The 18258-nt window shown below is 48.7% G+C and overlaps 1 non-coding gene across 1 annotated transcript; it reads right to left on the reverse strand.

The window, feature by feature from the left end:
- Positions 1 to 8580: 8580 nt before the first annotated feature.
- On the reverse strand, positions 8581 to 8652 carry TRNAT-UGU. The gene has a single exon. It is a non-coding gene; the product is annotated as a tRNA-Thr (tRNA).
- Positions 8653 to 18258: the final 9606 nt, after the last annotated feature.

An 18258-nucleotide genomic window follows, 5' to 3' on the forward strand; every position in this document is an offset into this window, starting at 1 on the left:
CCTCCTGAGGTCCCTTCCAACCCTGATATTCTATTATTCCAATTTCCTTCCCCCCTCCAGTTTGACCCCATTTATAGAGTAATAGTCTCAGCTATACCTTAACCAATAATTGTGCTGAAATTTAACTAACCAATTCTAACATATTGTGACATAATTCTCTAACCCAGGCGTCGGCCACCTTTCAGAATTGGTGTGCTGAGTCTTCATTTATTCACTCTAATTTAAGATTTCATGTGCCAATAATACATTTTAACGTTTTTAGAAAGTCTCTTTCTATAAGTCTATAATACATAATTGAACTATTGTATGTAAAGTCAGTAAGGTTTTTAAAATGTTTAAGAAGCTTCATTTAAAATTAATTAAAAATGCAGAGCCTTCTGGACCGGTGGCCAGGACCTGGGCAGTGTGAGTGCCACTGAAAATCAGCTCGTGTGCCGCCATAGGTTGCCTACTCCTGCTCTAACCAATTATAAACCACTACCCTAATTAACTTACACCTGGCAACATTAATTATACAGGAGAGAGAAACAATTAGAGAACCAGACTGATTAACAATGTAAAAGTGGTGGCCATAAAGATAAAGCAATACAGAAATGAGGGTTTCACAACCACAACCATAGATAAGTGGTTTCTTGCCATACAGAATGCTATCAAATTAAGGTTTCTTTAACCATCTTAAGATCCAGACAGGACTGTCTTCCTAACAGCCCAATAGCACCTTATTTCAGTGTGACTGATTTGGGATGTGAGGATGTGACCCTTCGCTTCCCAGCTTATGGCTGCCCCTGCTGCTTAGCCAAAGGCCTTAGCCTAAGAACAAGGCCTCAGGCTGTCCTAGTGAGAGAAGGCCCAGACACAGGCACACTGTGATTTTGATTCTTTGTTTTCATACTCCTGTAACTAGCTAACTGATAAAAATACACCTAAGTGTGTGGGGAAGGCTTTGCAGGCAGGCCTGAATATCGCCATTCTAACAGAGGGTTCTACCCCTTCCCCCATGCTGTGTCTGTCTTGTCTATTTAGACTATAAATTCTTCAGAGCACGGGCCATCTACTATTCTGCATTTGTACTGTGCCTAGCACAATGGAGACACACTGTTAGTTGGTCCTTAGGCACTTAGGTAATGCGTATGATTAATAATAATAATAACTCTCCTGCCACTTGGAGCCAAGGAAGCTGGTCTTGGGATGTTACTGCTTAAAAATGATCTGAGCTTAAAACCATGGAATATTCTTTGTGACAAGTATCCCACAAATTCCACCGACCTCCCTTGTTTTCTTTGTCTGGCATAGGGTTTCTAAATTCCAAACCTGATGTGGTCTCACAGCTTGAACGAGGGGAAGAGCCGTGGGTCCTGGACCTCCAGGGTTCTGAGAAAGAAGTGCTTCCAAGAGCTGCCTGCACAGGTGAGGACTTGGTTAAAGCAAGTCAAAAACTGTCCGTGAATACAGGAAACATTCGGGATGCCCTACAAAGACCTTGTGAGCTCTCCAAGTTCAGGATTGTTCCCTGCAGATGTGGAATAATTAGGCAGATGTCACTCATGGCTTCCCACCTATCCTGACTAACAACTGGCAGCAGATCCCTACCTGATCCCACTTTCCCCCCTCCATGTTCTGGTGAAATGCAGACCAAAACTGATCCCTTCCTCTCTCCTCTGGGGAAAATCAGCTCCTGATAGGTTTGATCTCTCCTGCACATATTTTGGTTTGTTCATCCCTTTTAAAATTCCTGTCTCTGAGATTTCCTTTCTCTCAGGCATAGGGAGTGACCTATGTCTGGATTCTCTCTGTCTCCCATCAGGTGATAGGATGGTGCGTGAGAATGAGGAGCAGAAACCCCAGCAGGAAGATGCTGAGCAAGGAGCACCACATGGGACGTTATCAGAAAGACCCAAAGGGAATGTTTCCAGGAGTTGTGCACTCCGAGAAACAGTAAAAGCCTCTGAGACTCAGCAGAGGCCAGAGGAGAACTTCAGTAGCCTCTCAGACCTTATTACACATGAGAGAATCAACTTGGAAGAGACACACTACACATGCCACAAGTGCGGGGAAAGCTTCAGTCAGCGCTCACTCCTTATCAGACATGAGAGAATCCACACAAGAGAGACGCCCTGCACGTGCGCTGAGTGCGGGAAAAGCTTCAGTTGTTGCTCAAACCTTATCAGACATCAGAGAATCCACACAGGGGAGACTCCCTACACATGCGCTGAGTGCGGGAAAAGCTTCAATTGGCGCTCAAGCCTTATCACACATCAGAGAATCCACACAGGGGAGACGCCCTTCACGTGCGCTGAGTGCGGGAAAAGCTTCAGTCAGCGCTCAACCCTTATCAGACATCGTAGAATCCACAGTGGAGAGAGACCCTACACATGCTCTGCATTTGGGAAAAGCTTCAATCAGATGTCATTCCCTATTAGATATCAGAAAATCCAAATCGGAGAGAACTGTAAGAAATGCCTTTATTAGGGCTTTCCAAAGATTTGTTTTAAAAAATCACATTTGCTAATTCCAATATAGTGATCTTTGCACCATCTTCACTGTGGTCTCTCAGCTCTGCCAGATGAGTTGCCTGCTTCTCCCTTTTGCAGCTCACCCTTCTTTGGGGTCAGTCCTGTGATCTTTTCTATCAGCTCCTTCCCTTTTGACTTGTAGGAGCGTGTGTCCCTCCAGCCAGGAATTTCATCAGCTCCAGGTGGGAGAGAGGGTTGATGCCAACAAGCTACCGTGAGGCAAAAGTTACCTGTGCCTTACATCCACTAGGACTGTACATGGAATTGGGTGCTCAAGTTAGTGATTTTGGTGTAAAAAGACAATTATAGTTGTAGAGCAGAAGCAGCCCAGGGAGTGAACCTAACAGACAGTGATCAAGTGATCTCTCTCCTGCCATCCATCTCCATCCTCTGACTAACAGAGGCTAGGGACACCATTCCTTACCCATCCTGGCTAATAGCCATTAATGGACTTAACCTCCATGAATTTATCCAGTTTTCTTTTAAACCCTGTTATAGTCCTAGCCTTCACAACCTCTTCAGGCAAGGAGTTCCACAAGTTGACTGTGCGCTGTGTGAAGAAGAACTTCCTTTTATTTGTTTTAAACCAGCTGCCTATTAATTTCATTTGGTGGCCCCTAGTTCTTGTATTATGGGAGTAAGTAAATAACTTTTCCTTATCTACTTTCTCCACATCACTCATGATTTTATATACCTCTATCATATTCCCTTAGTCTCCTCTTTTCCAAGCTGAAAAGCCCTAGCCTCTTTAATCTCTCCTCATATGGGACCCGTTCCAAACCCCTAATCATTTTAATTGCCCTTCTCTGAACCTTTTCTAATGCCAGTATATCTTTTTTGAGATGAGGAGACCACATCTGTACATAGAATTCAAGATGTGGGCATACCATGGAGTTATATAAGGGTAATAATATCATCAGTCTTATTCTCTATCCCCTTTTTAATGATTCCTAACATCCTGTTTGCTTTTTTGACCGCCTCTGCACACTGCGTGGGCATCTTCAGAGAACTATCCATGATGCCTCCAAGATCTTTTTCCTGATTTGTTGTAACTAAATTAGTCCCGATCATATTTTATGTATAATTGGAGTTATTTTTTCCAATATGCATTACTTTACATTTATCCACATTAAATTTCATGTGCCATTTTGTTGCCCAATCACTTAGTTTTGTGAGATCTTTTTTAAGTTCTTCACAGTCTGCTTTGGTCTTAACTATCTTGAGCAGTTTAGTATCATCTGCAAACTTTGCCACCTCACTTTTTACCCCTTTCTCCAGATCGTTTATGAATAAGTTGAGTAGGATTGGTCCTAGGACTGACCCTTGGGGAACACCACTAGTTACCCCTCTCCATTCTGAGAATTTACCTTAATTCCTACCCTTTGTTCCCTGTCTTTTAACCAGTTCTCAGTCCTTGAAAGGACCTTCCCTTTTATCCCATGACAGCTTAATTTATGTAAGAGCCTTTGGCGAGGGACCTTGTCAAAGGCTTTCTGGAAATCTAAGTACACTATGTCCACCGGATCCCCCTTGTCCACATGTTTGTTGACCCCCTCAAAGAACTCTAATAGATTAGTAAGACATGATTTCCCTTTACGGAAACTGTGTTGACTTTTGCCCAACAGTTTATGTTCTTCTATGTGTCTGACAATTTTATTCTTTACTATTGTTTCAACTAATTTGCCCGGTACCGATGTTAGACTTACTGGTCTGTAATTGCCGGGATCACCTCTAGAGCCCTTTTTAAATATTGGCGTTACATTAGCTAACTTCCAGTAATTGGGTACCGAAGCCGATTCAAAGGACAGGTTACAAACCATAGTTAATAGTTCCGCAACTTCACATTTGAGTTCTTTCAGAACTCTTGGGTGAATGCCATCTGGTCCCGGTGACTTGTTAATGTTGAGTTTATCAATTAATTCCAAAACCTCCTCTAGTGACACTTCAGTCTGTGACAGTTCCTCAGATTTGTCACCTACAATTTGGCAATGTTTATGCTCCTTTCTAGGATTTGACTTCCACTTTTTAAAGGAAGTATTTTTGTCTCTCACTGCTTCTTTTACATGGTTGTTAAGCCCCGGTGAGTCTTTTTTAGTTCTTTTACTGTGTTTCTTAAATTGGGGTATACATTTAAGTTGGGCCTCTATTATGGTGTCGTTAAAGTGTCCATGCAGCTTAAAGGAATTTCACTTTAGTCACTGTACCTTTTAATTTCTGTTTAACTAACCCCCTCATATTTGTATAGTTCTCCTTTTTTGAAATCAAATGCCACAGTGTTGGGCTGTTGAGATGTTCTTCCCACCACAGGGATGTTAAATGTTATTATATTATGCCGTTTATTTCGAGCAACTGCAGTTATTCGGGAGAGTACAGACAGGCAGAGTTTCCCCTCCCGAGGTAGTCTCGGTTAGATAAACAATTAAGGCAAGCATTTATACCTTTTGCGACATACACTGAGGAGCAACAACTGCATTTTGTTTGTACATATTCCTTTCTGATAGCTTACTTCTCTCAGCAATTTCTGCTACAATCTGCATTCTATTCTTATCTAACACAAGGTCGAAAACCAGCATCTCTTACAGTTCTTTTCTGCTCGCCCACGCCCTGCTTGGAAGTCTCCCGTTATTAGCTGTTAGTTAGCCTGGTAAATATCAAGTCCCTGAGAAAACACAGTTATACGAAGCAAAACAAAATCACAAACAGAAATGTCATTGGAAATTCAAAAATTAAAAAGGAAAATGCAATTCCCATCACTTCATTGTATCTGGGCCATTCCTGCATCGAGAGTACCCACTAAGGGCCCTGTGTGCTTATGGGAAACCTGGAGGAACTCATAGCAGAGCCTGAACATGAAACTCAACTGCTCCCAGGTGCCGCAGTAAAACCCTTTCCCTGCTGTGATGTTGATGATTTTATGAAAATATGCTAATGTGTGAATATAATGTAACTGGAACATGCTTCATGCAAAAGGTCTCTTGTGCAGTATCATTACAAAGCTTATTATCTACTGTGTGTGTTCAGCCTATTTGTATGAACCGATCATTCCTGTATCTGAAGCTAGAAATATGAACTATAACTCTGAGGTCCTGTTGTAATGATGCAAAGTGTGGGCCATTAATAGTGGTTTGGACTCCTGATGGCTCCCATTAACCAGGACAATTGACTGGAGATCGCTCTGTCCTGCACCATCTGTGAGTCAGGCCAGGAACAATGAAGGCTTGGGGTCTCACAGGGCATGTGACCATGTCACCTGGTACAGGAATCCATCTTAAACCTGGGGCTTTTCCCCAGGAGAAAGACAAAAGATTCCTGCCTTGTACCAAAGCTGTTTAAGGGGGTGGAACAGAAGAAAGGTGGCTGCAGTCATGAGAAATCCCCTAGCTACCACCTGAGCTGGAACGAGGACTATACCAGGTGAAAATATTGGGCCCAGACAAGAAATAAGTCTAGTCTGCAAAAGAAACTTATTGGAAGATCTCTGAGGATGAGATTTTATCTGTATTGAGTTTCATACTGTATTAGTCTTAGACTTGCATGTTTTTGTTTTATTTTGCTCTATGGAGAATACAAACGCCACAGAGTAGGAAAAGTTAATGCCTTAGAAAAATCTGTGTGTGTTACAGTGTCTAAGAGCCACTCTCCTATAGCTTCTTTTCTCTGATTTCCTTTAGAAAATCTGAAGCAGGGAGCAGAAAACTATTGTCTTTTCTGAGGTGTGAGCTCAGGACCTACTAAGTATGAGACTGACATGCTGCCAACTATGCTAAGAAGGCCCAGGAAAATGTTTAGGCTCAGTGCATATAGGATCCTCCTACAGCAGTGACTGGAGCAGGGAAGGAACTGGAAGAAGCAGAGAGATCTGGTGCCCACAGACCTGTCCTGGCATCTTTCTCAGCAGCAAAGAAATCAATTTGCCCTTCCAGTGAACAATCTACTGGAACTAATGGCAGCACAGGGGAGATGTTTCTAAAGTATTCACCCACCTCTACATTTTAGAACTTACTCTCCTTTTTCTAGTGTAGCACTTTGTATATGAATTAGGCAAAACAAACTACATAGGTAAGAGAAACAAGGGCTTGAGAGAAAGCTTGAACTCATAACCCCAACAGATGGCCCCTCTGCACTAACCAGTTGCACCCCTAAAGATGTTTTTTAAACACATTTGGGAAGCAGGCAGTTATCAGTCTCTGTGCTTCACACCTTTGCCTGGTAATTGAAAGGCTGCTGGTTCAAACTTAACTCAAGATGCGGCCTTTCAGCGATGAGACTCCAGTGCATTTTAACAGGAAGAAAATCTCTATTCTGGCTTTGCCCCATTTGACTCCTTCTGCCCATCTTCTCCCCCTCCCCCAGTCTCTTTCCTTCCCCACTGGGGCCATGCAGAGAGGAGCCCCAGTCAGTCTCTGTCACAGAGTCTGTATCCCATAAAGGGAGGGAAGGTTTACTTTAAAACATTGATAATGGGGAGGGGAGTGGTGCGTGGTTAGGGGGAGACAGGATGGAGAACTAACAGTGGGGCACAGAGAGATTCCCCCAGATTTGGGAGATCCCCTGCTGCCCCCCCATCAGCCAGCTGTGAGAAGAACAACTGTGGGGGTGGGGGGTCTCCACATGCTGCCCCCGCCCCAACTGCCAACTCTGCCAACTGTGGCAATGGGAGCTGCGGGGGTGGAGTCTGCGGGTAGCAGTGCTCAGAGACGCCCCCGGCCCTCCAGCTTAGGGGCTGCGGGTTGCTTTCGGGAGATGCCTGAGGTAAATGCTGCACCCCTCACCCTCTCCTGCAACCCCTGCCCCAGCCCAGACCCCACATCTTCACCCAACCTCCCTCCAAGAGCCTGCCCCCCACACTGCCTACTTCACCACAACCCCCTGACTGAGCCCAGACCCTGCACCCAAACTCTCCCAGAGCCCAACCCCTCTCTCTCCCACACCCAAACTCCTTCCCAGAGCCTTACACAGGTGTGTGGGGCAGGACTTGGTCCCATTCTGGGCACCACCAAAAATTATACAAACCTCCTGCCCAACCGTCTGCTGATGCACCTCAGCCCACACCCATGCAGGGTTTGAAGCTTTCGTTGCTTAAATTCCAGGATGCGGAGGGATTTCAGCTCCCCTTTGCCCAGAGGGAGCCTTCACCCCACTCCTAACCAGGTTCTTGTCCATGGGATCACTGTAGGGGGGCTGGGTCCCTCGGTGTCTTTTCTCTGTCTAGGTGCAATAACTGGGGGCATCTGAGCACCCAGGACCTTCTGTGGGGCTGCCATTCCCCTTCCCCTTCTGTGGTCCCATCTGCCATTGACTCCAGCCTTTTTTCTATCCATCGTCAGCACCATCCCAAGCCAGCAGCACTCGCCTCAAAAAGACAGAGTCCAGTGGCACCTTACGGACTAACAGACATATTGGAGCATAAGCTTCCATGGGTGAATCCCACTTTGTGAGATGAATGTAGTGGAAATTTGCAGGGGCAGGTATAAGTATGCAGGCAAGAATCAGTCTAGAGATAACGAGGTTAGTTCAATCAGGGAGGATGAGACCCTCTTCTAGCAGTTGAGGTGTGATCACCAAGGGAGGAGAAACTGCTTTTGTAGTTGGCAAGCCAGTCACAGAATTCCCACTCCATTCATCTGACGAAGTGGGGATTCACCCACGAAAGCTCATGCGCCAATACGTCTGTTAGTCTAGAAGGTGCCACAGGACTCTGTCGCCTTTTACAGAGCCAGACTAACACGGCTTCCCCTCTGATACTCAAAAAGACAGTGTCCCCTGCTGGGAGTAAATCACTGACCTCTCTCTACCCTGCCCCTCTGTTTCCTTGCCTCTCAGGCTGTGCAGATGGGACCTTTCCCTCCAGTGCTGGAGGATTCGCCCTTCTCATCTACCCTTGTCCCAAGCAGACAGCGGGTGGGAATCTTAAATGTACCGCGGTGACTTAGGAGCAGAACCCCCCCAGACCTTCCATGCAATTATCACTTGCTCCTCACTGAGCAGGACTGAAACTGGTGCAGGGAGACTGGTGGGCCACATCCCCTCTGGGCATGAGCAAAGCAGCAGGGTGAAAAAATGATCATGGAGATGCTGGGGATTGAACCCAGGGCCTCATGCACACAAAGCATGTGCTCAACCACTGAGCTACATCCCCTAGCAGGTTGTGTTTGCTATGGGTTACACTCAGAGCCCTCCTGTTTCCAGAGCATCCAGTGACCTATAAGCTTCACAAGAAGCCCGTTCCCCTCTCTGAGGACCAATCCTGCTCTCCTGGAGGTGACTTGTTCATAGGGGTCACTTTTCAGCAGGGCCAGATTCTATGTGTGGGGCACAGAGTGTGGGTGCCCTGGTCTCAGGGTGCAGAGATACACTCAGCCCTCTCCCCTGCATTGGGTTGGGGGTGCGGCAATCCCCTGCTGCAAGGTCATAGTGGGAGATGCTGTGAGAAGCTCAACACCTCACCCTGGTGGCAGCAGTGGTGTGGGAAGCTCCAGGTATTTCTAGGATCTACTATTTCCACCTGCCTGTGAAGTCCAGCCTTCCCCAGCACATTCACTGCAGTGCAATTGGGTCACTGTTTCCATGGCTGAACAGCAAAGAATGGCTCCCAGTTTCCCTTCTATTGCCAGCAGGATTAGCCTGTGTCAGTGCTTAATGAGGTGGATCTTGTTGTAGATTGTTATTCATTCCCTACCTTGACAATTCACACAGTCCCTTTCCCAGGCAGATTCCCAGCCCCTCAGTGATCCTGGTAGCAGGGGTTGGGTCCTGAGATTTTCAGGGTTCTTTTCCCCTCCACCTGGAGTGAACTCAGCTTTTCCCCCATCCCAGACAATCCATGAAATAGCAGCAGCAGCATAAAGAAAGAGGGGAGGGAACATCTCACGGCCAGGGGCCAGGGCTGGATGTGCCCAGAGCCCCCTGCTTGTCCATTGTTTCCATGGAATTTGGCCCCCTGCTTTGCACAAGGGACAGAGAAAGATCTTGCTGTTCCTGTGTCTGTGCAAAGAAAATTGTGCTTCTGTATGAAAGAGAGGCGGGAAATGGCCCCATGATGGGGCAATAGCCTCAGGATTAAGAGCAAAGGACAATGATGGGAAAGTTCACAATTGACTCAGTAGTTGCATACAAAGGTGCACGTTTGGCAGTTACACTGGGAAATTCTGGCTCCTTCTCAGGCTCAGGGTGGCCACCCCGGTCTAGATGTAGAAGTGACAACATTTAAACTTGAGAGAGGAGCCAATTTCCCCATCATTTCACACCTTTACACCCAAACACGATGACTTTCTGAATGAACCCTCCTCGTTCAGCCAGAAGATCTTGGGGTGGATGTAGGAGTCATTGGGTAAAATTCTCTGGACTCTGTTCTGAATCAGGTCAGAGCAGAGGTACCTAGTGATCTAGTCTGGCTGTAAAATCTATAGATCAACACCATTAATATGAAATTAATCCTCAGAAACGGCTGTTCCCCACCCAGACCCCAGCAAAGGGCTCTCCAAGGAAGGGGGCTGTTGAGGAAGGAAAGAAGAAAGATGTCCTTCTCCCTCTGGAGGAACTGGGCTCTGTGCTTTGGACAGAAAGGAGGGGAAGGAAATGGCCACACGATGGCAGCAGAACCTAAGAAATGAAACACAATAGGCTTATGTCCACACTGCAATGTAACACCCAGGGCTGCCCCATACCAGCTCAGGCTCCCAGGGCTTGGGCTGTGGGGTGGTAAATTTGCAGTGTAGACATCTCGGCTCAGGCTCAGTACCGGGCTCTGAGACCCCACAAGGCTGGGAGGGAGTTTAGCAAGTAAAAAAGGTAGAACGGCAGTGGAGTATTACCCTGGTCTCAATGGCATTTCTCCATCAGTCTGTCTGCTTTGGGGCAGGGACAATAACATGTCCTGCTGCTTTTGTTATTTCAAAGGGCGGTTTAGGATTTTCATTCTCACACATGGTGCACGAAGCAGGACTCAACCCTCAGTGTAAACTAAATGAGCCGCCCATAGATTCTGGCAGCCACAATGAGGCATTTGGTGTGAGAGCTCAGACCTGCCCCTGTCCCAGAGGGTCGGGGTCATCTGTGAGAGGACTGGACCACTGACCTATCAGCTCCTAACTCCCAAACTTTCAGTAACTCTATCATCAGTGCCTGTGAGTGTAATTTAAACCATCAAAAGAGTCATAGTGGGCTAGACCATAGTCTGGACTTCGGGTCTGGAAAAGAGCTGGCACAATCCATAGACCAGGTTGTTATATAAAATGCACATGGATTTTAACCCTTCACATACAGTAATGGGAAAGTTCTTGGTTCAGGCTTGTAGCAATGATGGAATAAACTGCAGGTTCAAATCAAGTCTTTGGAGCACATCTCCCGCTGGGATGGGCCATTCAGTCCTTTGTCTAGAGCTTCAGTTTGTAGCAAAGTCCCTCCAGAGGTATGAAGCAGGATTGAAGACAAGATGGAGATGAGGTATCAGCCTTTTATAGTCTCTTGCCATGTGGTCTTTGCTTTCTTTGTCCCAAGGACACTCTATCCAGCACGTGGCATAGAAAAACCTTAGCGTTCTCTCCATAGGCAGGTCCCTGCATACTTTGCTGAGTCACAAGGCGTATCTGCCTTCTCTCAGTGGGTCGATTGTGTAGCTGATGGTCCTTAATGGGCCATCAAGCAGGCTAGGCAGAACTGACACCAACTTGTCTGGGGTGTTCCCCGGAAGCAGATCACAAGTTTGAAATAATGACAGAACAGAGCCAATACTTATAACATCAACTACAAAAATGATACACATCTAGAGATGGCATCATTATAATCAGCCAATCAGAACCTCTCCATAGACCCCTTACATGACAACCTTTCTATAATATTGGCTTCAAATATAGAACAGCGGTCGCAACGGTGATCTATACAGTTACAGATTATGTCAATAACGTCACAGGAGGTGACACGGCATCAGTGAGACTGATACTGGAATACTGCCTCCAGTTTTGGTGTCCTTAGTTGAAAAACATGTTGTGAAACTGGAGCTGGGGCAGCAAAGAGCCACCAAATGTCCTGAGGGCTGGAGAAAAATGTCTTCTAGTGAGCTATTGAAAGAGCTCAACCTGTTTAGCTTATCAAAAGAAGGTTGAAAGGTGACTTCATTGAAGTGTTGAAGTGCCTTCAGGGAGAGAAAATATTGGCTATTAAGGGGCTCTTTAATCTAGCAGAGAAAGGCATAACAAGACCCCGTGGCTGGAAGGTGAAAAGAGACAAATTCATATTTCAACTAAGGCAAAAATATTCAACAGCGAGGATGATTCACCACAGGAACAAGCTACCAAGGAAAGTGGTGGATTCTCCATCTCTTGATGTCATTTAATGAAGACTAGATGCCTTTCTGGAATGTGTTTGCCCCAAAAGTAGCTATTGTGTCCTACAGGAGGCCTGTGACATGCAGGGGGTCAAATTAGATGCTCTAATGGTCTCTTCTGGCCATAAAGTCGAGTAATTTCTGAAAAACTGAGTGTAGCATTGGGAGCAGCGTCTGATGTTTCCCTGTCTAGCCGGCTTGCTGCCTAGAATGAACGCTCCTTGAGTGGGGTGATCCACAGGGAGTAGCTCAAACCTGCAAAGTGCCTGGCCAGGGGCAGGACATTGGCACAGCAAGGGAGGGGTGTGGCAGTGACATCACAAAGGCCTTTTGCAGGACTTCAGACTATTGGTCAAAGGCGGTGGGAGGTGGTGACCTCACAGAGAGATGCTGACATCAGCCAGGCAGGACAGGGGTGAGGGGCCAGGGAAACCTCAGAGACCCCTGTGGCTTTGCTCCAGCAAGTCTCCTTCTCCAGGTCTCTCTTTGAGGACCGAGAGAGTATTCGGGTTCATGGACGTGAGCACCAGGAGGAACCTCTTCCAAGTTTTCTCCTTCCCTTGTAGTGATTTTACTAGAAAACAGCCGTCCCTGTTTAGAAGGTAAGAGCCTCCTGGAGGTTTGAAACCTGTTCAGTCTGATCCATGTGGTGACAGTTGAATTCTAGGCATGGAAAACACGAGCTTAAGGAAGCAGAATTTTATTGTGCACCTGAGATTTTGTCCCTCAGAATCACTGGAGACATTAGGGTTTGTCCTTTTTGTTTCACCTTTTCCTCCCTCCCTCCCTCCTTTCTCTTTGTCTCTTGCTTCTTTTGTCCTTTCTCCTGTTCCCCTCCCAAGACCAGGGGGTGGATGGGTGGGTGGGTGTGGCGGGGGGAGTGCTCTGCAGCTCCCACTGTGGGAGATCCATCCAAAAATGTGGGGCTGAAATAGTGCTCAGGCAGTCAGGGCCAGATTAACCTTTTGTGGGCCTCAGCACCAAACATATTTGTAGGCCCCTATATAGTCACTGTGGGCTCTGAGTGTGGGCCTGGTGGGGCAGTGCCATTGGTGCCTTAGCATACCCACTACTGAACCTCAGAGACATTTTTCATTTTGATCACACACCTCTCCGTGACTATATGCATTGCCCTACACAGCTCCTCAGCCCCCAGGTTTTCTTATTTAGCTGTACACCCATGTGGGTTTACCAGTGTCCACAGTGAGCAGAACTTTCATAGTGATCAAGGAAACTCCCCACAAATTTATCTCCTTCCTCATTCAGACCTTCTCTAGCCATGTCTCCAGTACCCCCCACGTCACCAGTCACCGCATGTGATCCTAGTCTCAGCTCAGAGTTCTAAAGCCAGCAGACACCTGATCAGTTCTGACAGATCCCTCCCTCAGCAGCCATCCTGCCATGTGAGCCAGCCACCTGCAAACACCATCTCCCCGAAGTCAGGACTTAGCCCTTGGGAATCTGAAGCCACCAGCCTCTCTCCCTCTGCTCCCATCTACATGCTAGTCTGCTACCTGGTCACCACCACCTCTCCCCATACTTGTTTCCTTTCCACTTTGGACATGCTCCCACCCAGCTGGAAGCTTCCTCTGCCAGCCTGACCTGCTCCCTCTTTCCCTGCTCCCCTTGACATTCCTGTCCTACTGGTGACCTCTGTTCCTTGAGGTGAACTCCAGTGTCTTTAGCTGCTCTAGCTTAATGGCCCCAGTAGTCACAGAGCCACCTGCAGCTTCTCTGGCTACAGCCATGGGGCCAGTTCCCAGAGGCCAGCCTTAGCCAGCTGCAGCTACTAGCCGCAGGAGGGGTGGCAATGGCAGGGCTGAGCCTGCTTGAACCTTGCAATGGCTGCACTAGGGACTCTAAATCCTCAGCCCTGGCCCTAGGCAGCTGCAGACTCTGGAGTTAGGCACTTCCCTCCTCTAGGCCATGGCTTTAAATACCCGAGATTCCCATCACCTGCAGCAGAGGCCACCAATTCTCATGCCCCCCTCAGCCAGCACCTAGTCGTGCAGAAAGTGCAGCCTGAGTGATTTTGGAGGCTGGGGTGGCAGGAGGTTCCCGTCCCTGAGCAGCAGCTCTGCAGCAAGCTCATGTGCTTCCCAGTTGGGACATTAGCCGTTACTGACAAGGTTTGTCTGTGTTGTTCTTTTATTATCTCATTGTTAGGTGTGAGAAGTATAAACTGTTTAATATGTTCAATGAGTTGGTTAATAAGATGTTGCTGAAGTAAATCACTGGCTTTAAAATAAGATCCAATCTGGAGCATATGAACTATTGACCCCTGGACTCCATCTCTGAGAGGGGACTTGTTTACCATCAGGGGACAGGCTCAAACCAGTCCAAACCGGTTTTTCCCGCCAAAACCAGCCCTCAGCGTTCCATCTCCTCAGCACTTTTCCCGCCACAGAAGTGATATAAGGATGTGCTCAGCGCCTGCGCGGGGCCGTCCCCCCCCAGCGACGGCCCGTCCACGGTCGGGTCTTCCCAGCGCTCCCGAGCCGGAGAGCGACGAGCCCCCTCGGTCCCGCCGTGAGACTGAGGACCAGGAGGCCTGTCACCCCCATTCCTGCCGTCCTGCATCCCTGGTGTCCAGCCTCCCACGGAGCCCCGGGAGTGAGAGACCCCGGGGCACTGGGGCTGGGCAGGAAAGTGACTCTGCCCCGGGGAACCTGGGAGAAGCCTCAGAGCTGCCTCAGCCCCAGTGGGATTTGGGGGGCAGAGACTGGGGCCTGGCGGGGGGGATCCCCTGTGGGGTGGGGGGAGATGGGGGGTGTCAGGCAGGGAGGGGAGAAGCTGGAGTTGTGGGGAAGGTCAGTGGGACGCGGCGGGGTTGAACTGTCTCTGGGCAGCCAGGAAATTCCCGGGTGGCGGGCGGGCGACGGGGGGAGGGGGGTTAATTGGATCCTGTCCCTGTTTGTGCCACTTGCCTCTCGCCCCCGATACAAATTCTCTCTAGTTCTGCCCCTTTTCTCTCTCAGTATCTCACATGGGATGGGGCTATAAAATCTGGGGCGATTTCCCCCCCATCCCCTCCAATGATCACCTCTCCCATCTCCCCCGATTTCCCCCGTTCTCCCCACGAGTCTCAAACGTCAGTTTAAAATCTTCTCTAGTGAGGGGCATTTTCCCACCCATTTTATCTGCAGCGATTTGTCCTTGTTTAGGTGGGAAATTGTTGCCCTGAGTCATTCCCCAGCACATGGCTGCCCCTGGAGTGGGGGTGGGATGGCTCAGTGGTTGGAGCACTGGCCTGCTAAACCCAGGGCTGGGAACTGACTCCTTGCGGGGGCCATTTGGGGATTTCGTTGGGGATTGGCCCTGCTTTGAGCAGGGGGTTGGACTAGACACCTCCTGAGGTCCCTTCCAACCCTGATATTCTATGAGATGCCTGTTCTCTGCCAGGGCAGAGAAGGGAGGCGCACGTGTCCCCCATGGGGACTGCCCAGACCCCCGTTTCCCAATCCCAGTTGCTGCCCCCTAACTACCAACACAGTTACCCCCAACCATCAGTTGCCAGTCACCCACCCGTCCCCCACTGCTGCCCCCTTCCTTTATCCAGGGACCTTCCAGCTCCCCCTCCCTTGCCCTTTTAATCAGCTCCTCAAAGGGCTCCCTGCTGCCCATGGCAATGGTGGGGGTGGGGGAACCATCACTTTGTGTTTATGTATTGGACAGTCGTATAAAATCCAGTCCAACAGTCCCCATTTTCATAAAATCATAGAATCATAAAATCTCAGGGTTGGAAGGGACCTCAGGATGTCATCTAGTCCAACCCCCTGCTCAAAGCAGGACCAAACCCAACTAAATCATCCCAGCCAGGGCTTTGTCAAGCCTGACCTCAAAAATCTCTAAGGAAGGAGATTCCACCACCTCCCTAGGTAACCCATTCCCGTGCTTCACCACCCTACTAGTGAAAAAGTTTTTCCTAATGTCCAACCTAAACCTCCCCCTCTGCAACTTGAGACCATTACTCCTTGTTCTGTCATCTTCTACCACTAGTTCGTTAACAGCAATATAAAATCCCCTCAGATCTTGGTGTTTTTCTCTCATGTTATCAAATACGCAGTTTGTGACACATTTTCTGTGCAAATCTCAAAGGTTCATATAAAATACCTAAACCTTTGCCCCACTGCTCTCTAGTTGTCTGTTTCTAATTGAATATGCCCTGAGATTTTCCCCTGTCTCTCTAATTATAAAATACCAAGAAAATCTCAGGTTTACACCTTTGCTCAGATTCTTGAACCTGGATATAAAATGTTTGCAAATGTTGCCCATTTCCTCTTTATTCATTTATCAGATATTGATGTGAAACACTCAGATTTTACCTCCTATCAACAACTGATATAAAATCCCTCTGATTTTCCACTTTCCTCTCTATAATTTGCAAAGTGGATCCAAAATGTCTCAGATTGGGAACTCTTTCATTTCTGAACGTTGCTCTCAAAGCTCAGGTTTTGCCTCTTTCTGTGTCATTATCAAATGTCAGTTAAAAATCCTCTGGGGTTTGAGGCTGTTCCCCATGTTTCTAAATCCCAGCAATTTCTTCCTTCGAGGGAACCTGTTGCCTTGAGTTCTTCTCCATCCTGGATGTTGTAGGGGGTTAAATTGCCAGAGATCATCTTTCCCGTCTCCTTTGTGAATCATTTGTTCCCTACTTTATCTCTGTTAAAATGTTTGCCGAAGAAAGAGACCAGCCACATATTTAATACCCATCAAAGTCAGAGGCCTCCCCATGTTTGGGGATCAGTGGTTCCCAGCTGGTAACGGGAGAGTTGGCTGGACTCTTTTCTTTTCTCCAGCTGGCACGGGATGAGGAGGTCACTCTGAGTGCAGTGTGGGTCCAGAAGTATCCCAAACCCCATGACAAATGGCCTCTGTGAGGGGTTGCTTCCCACAGTGCTAAGATGTAGCCACCTCTGGGGTGGATCCAGGGTGGCCATTATTTGCTAGTGACAGGCCATGGACATTTCTTACCTATTTTGTCCCTCCAGGCCTTCCATACTCCAGTTCAAAAGACATCCCCCAGGGCTCCCTCTGCCTGTGTGACTGGCCAGCAGGGGGCGGTGGTCACTTTCTATCCACTTCTCAGGCACTGTGAGGTAACAGTGTTGCTGGGTGGAGGTGGGGCTGTGTGGGGAGATTGCAGCTGAAGGGGGATTGTGGTGGGAGAGGCCTCTGGGTGGCTGGGCAGGGGGTACCCTAGTGAGGTTGGTGGGTTCTGGAGATTTGGGGTTTCAGGGGGTGGGTGTGATGTGCCCAGCCCTGAGGCTGTGGGTCCTGGAGGTGGGTATCGCTGGGGGCCTGGTGGCTGCAGAACAGCCGGGGTGGACGTCTCTTGGGGAGGCAGGACAGGGGGTTAGAGGGAGCCTGGTGCTGTGCCAGGGGCTCTGTCTGGGCTTCCCCCGCAGACTCCTGGGATCGCTGCCGAGCCCAGTGCACAGAGTGTGTGTGGGAGAATCCCCGGCGCTAGGCCAGGGGGTGCCCCTGTAAAGCATCAGGGGATCCTGCAGGGGAGGAGGGGTGCCAGGCAAAGGGCAGGGCAGATCCTGCTGGAGGGCGGGGAATCCTAGGCAGGCAATGAGGACTGAGTTCCCAATGTGTGGGGGTCCCTTTTGGGGTCTCTGGCTGTTGGGGTCTTTTGGTGGGGGGAACCCTTTGGGATTCCCAACCTGGCAGTGATGATCTGGTGGGGGTTCTCTGGCCGGTGGGTCTCTGAGGGGTATCTGAGCTCCCTAGCCAGGGACTCTGGGGGCTGGGTCCCAGGGAATATCTGGGGGGGGGGATGGCTGGGGCTCTGGGAGCTGCTCCTGACCCCTCTTCTTCTCCCTGATTAGCTTATGCCAGAATCCTGGCTCCAAGCACTGCCCGACATTCCCCGGCCAGGCCCAGTCACTGTGATAACTTTCTAGCCACTTATCAAACACTGTGAGGTGAAATCACAGATTTTTGCTTTTCTCCCCTCTTGAAAACTGCAGGAACTTCTGGTTCTGTTGGGAAAATGCACCCCCATTTCCCCCATCCTTGTCCTAGATCTGGGGGTGAGGGAGGTGGGAGGGGGGTCAGCACTGCCGCACAATGGTCTCTTCCACAGCGTTCTGGACTCATTCTTTCTGAACTCTGGTTTCACTGAGACCATTGTTAATCCAGATGGACAGTGGGGCAAATGAGATCAGCAATTCTCCCTGTGAGGAGGGGCTCTCATTAGCTGCTCTCCCCAGAGAGCTAAAGGAGGGAAGCTGCTCAAACGCTCTGTCCCTCTCTGCTCAGGATATTGGGGTTCAGCTTCCTGGGTCAGATGCTGCAGCCTCCATTGTGATCTGGGAGATCAGGCGTAGCAGCTGCTGCTCCCCCAACGGGGTTTTGTGCTGGGATGTGACCTGAATTAAAGCTGCTTCTCTGCCTGGCCCAGGGGATGACTTT

Source organism: Mauremys reevesii, linkage group 14 (assembly GCF_016161935.1).
Source record: "Mauremys reevesii isolate NIE-2019 linkage group 14, ASM1616193v1, whole genome shotgun sequence".
In the NCBI taxonomy this organism is placed as follows: domain Eukaryota; kingdom Metazoa; phylum Chordata; order Testudines; family Geoemydidae; genus Mauremys; species Mauremys reevesii.